This window comes from Lathyrus oleraceus, chromosome 3 (assembly GCF_024323335.1).
Source record: "Lathyrus oleraceus cultivar Zhongwan6 chromosome 3, CAAS_Psat_ZW6_1.0, whole genome shotgun sequence".
Lineage (NCBI taxonomy): Eukaryota > Viridiplantae > Streptophyta > Magnoliopsida > Fabales > Fabaceae > Lathyrus > Lathyrus oleraceus.
Window position 1 is genome coordinate 327,195,372 of NC_066581.1, and position 2,697 is coordinate 327,198,068.

The window sequence follows — 2,697 nt, forward strand, 5'->3', positions numbered from 1 at the left end:
TATTTATTTCACCTTCTGTTATGCCTTTGTTTTGAGTCATGCCTCCGTTCATGCTTGTCATTGATCATTTAAGTCATTTGCTTCATCTTTAATGGTTCATTCATGACCCTTGCCTTGATTCCATTTCATTATAAGTTTTGGTTTAATCCATAAGCTTTGGTTTAACCCATTGTTAAGTCATATTCAATTCTTGTCAAGTTTGATTCCATCTCTTGATTCCGTTCATACTTAAGTCATGTCAATTTCAAGTCACGTCAAGTTCATTTCAATCCAATTTCAAACATGTTCATGGTTCATAATGTTAAAATTCCATATCAAATTCAAATTTCAATGTTCATATACAAGGTCGTTCATTCAATAACCAATACATTTCATTCAAAATATCAATATCATTCATTATACAATCATACAAATGTCCATTCCATGAGAAAAATACAAAAAAAAATGAACTTTGCCCAAATGTTGACTTTGGTCAGCTTTGACCAAAGTCAACCCAATCCTAAAAGAAAAACCTAAAATCCCTATCCCTAATCCTAACCCTAATCTTCCATTTTCATGTTGATTCTTGATTGACCAATTGCACATGTTGCTTCAAATTCCAACCTTAATGCCATTTGCATTGTCCATCCATCATGCATTAAGCCTCCATGGAACCATGACATGCATATGCTGCAAAAGGATATACATGACATGAAGCAAGTCAACATGCATAGCACAAACCACAAGTCAGAATCATGAGCTAAGTGAAGCATATGCAAGACTACATACCATGAAACTAAGGCCATTCCACAAGTAAGCAAGCCAAGTCAGAAACCACAAATCTATAAACAATACCCAAGACAATGAGTTTACACTGCAGCATCAAAGTAAATCAACATAAACACAAGCCAATCCCATTACATAACCAACATGGCCTACTGCAATCAATCAGAATCATGAGCAGAGTCAGAATTGAATTGATTGTACCACCTGCAAAATTAGCACAATCCAATGCACTTCAAAACAGTCCAAGCTTCATAACCATGTCCAAGCCAAGCAGGGCAGACATATGATACACTTCAATTAACCTGCATAATCCATAGTTTGAAAATCATTATCATTGAAACTTCTCTAAACAAGCAGCAAAACTTAGAATTCACAAAACCACCTAACTTCCATTCTAACTGTTTGCAGCCTCTAACCACCTAACTAACTTTATAACTGTTTTCACTATCCAATTAACTTAGCTATTTTCCAACAATCTAACAAACTCAAAACTGACATAACCAATTGAAATAGAATGCAAGCTTCAAATTGAAACAGGATGGGAAGCAAAGTCCAACAAAATTTTGGAAGGGAATAACATATTAACAGAAATCCTAACAGAATTTGAGAAACTTCTAACCAAATTTGGGAAAGCAAAACAAAAATCATCACCTATATAATCAGAGTGCACTCACCATCTCGAGGCTCCTCTCATTTTTTTTCCCAAACTAAAATCTCAGATCCTGAACTCATTTTTCTCATTCTCACAATCAGCCTTCAATTGAAAAATCTCATAGCTCCAAGAAACTCATTCATCATGTTGAACTCACCAACCTCAATCCAAAAAAGCTTCACTTCTCTAAACCAACCTCAGGGCTTCGAATTCATCTTCTTCATTCATTCAACACTTGTTTCTCTTGGATTTTTCCAATGACTCCACCCTCCCTAACCTTTAAACACAACCTCTAATTTCACCTCACTTCAACTTCATCATTTCGACAAATTCAAAACCTAACGCATCATCATCTCAATCCACTCTTCACACGCAACCTCGCTCAATCAAACGTGAATCAGAGTTCACTCCTCACATAAAGACGAATTCGAAACAATATTCTGCCAAACTCAGTAGAACAATGACAATAAGTAGTCTACACCTTCCATTTGCATTTATGATTGTGTACGCATTGACCATTTCTATGTGTGTTTTGATTCTTTGCTTATTCATCTACATGTGGCCTCATCAATACCCCATTATCCATTTGCAACATCGGTTTTCGGTGGGCCTGATTAAGTTTAGGGAATGGAGTGTTGAATGCATTGTAAATTACCACACTCAAATTTCCATGCTTGTCATATTTTGGGCCTATTTAGCATGGGCTTTGCGCCATTTCTGACCATCACCCATATTTGCTTTTGAACCCCTTCTGGCCAAAGAGATCATTTTATAGTGGGCCTAGCATCAGGCCCATGCGCCTCTTTTTGCTAGTTTCGCCCATTTCCCAGTTCATACCCCTAACCCCATAATTATTTATTTTACTATTGTTCTTGCATTTTTCTTGCTAATATCTTGCCATTTTAATTCTTGATATTTTAATTCTTGTTTTTAGTCTTGATTTTGATTGTGCACCATGTTTAGAAATAATGATAAAAATACATGTTCACGTAGAATTTAATTAGGCCTAGTCAGTTAGGATTTTAATGTTTAGATATTAATCCATGTGTTTAATCACCATTAAAAATCCCAAAAAATATATTAGATTTCCATGTTAAATGTTGATTTGTGTTGATCTATATTTCTTTGTTGTTTTTAATTCAATTAACATGCATGTTTAGTTAGGATTTAAATTGATTTAATTCCATTTTAATTCCATGTTCATATTTTGATTTTAATCCCATTTGTATTTTTTATATTTTGATTTTGATTAGTGATTAAATTGAAAATGTCATTTCAAT

At 34.3% G+C, this 2,697-nt stretch overlaps 1 long non-coding RNA gene across 2 annotated transcripts; it reads right to left on the bottom strand.

Annotated features, from left to right (window-relative positions):
- Nucleotides 1–349: 349 nt before the first annotated feature.
- Nucleotides 350–2,052, bottom strand: LOC127127454 (uncharacterized). Of its 2 annotated transcripts, none has more exons than XR_007805349.1 (3): nt 1,440–2,052; nt 769–1,067; nt 350–669 (listed from the first exon to the last, which is right to left on the bottom strand). It is a non-coding gene; the product is annotated as an uncharacterized LOC127127454 (long non-coding RNA). The 2 variants fall into 2 exon arrangements; XR_007805350.1 differs by having other exon boundaries at nt 1,417–2,052.
- Nucleotides 2,053–2,697: the final 645 nt, after the last annotated feature.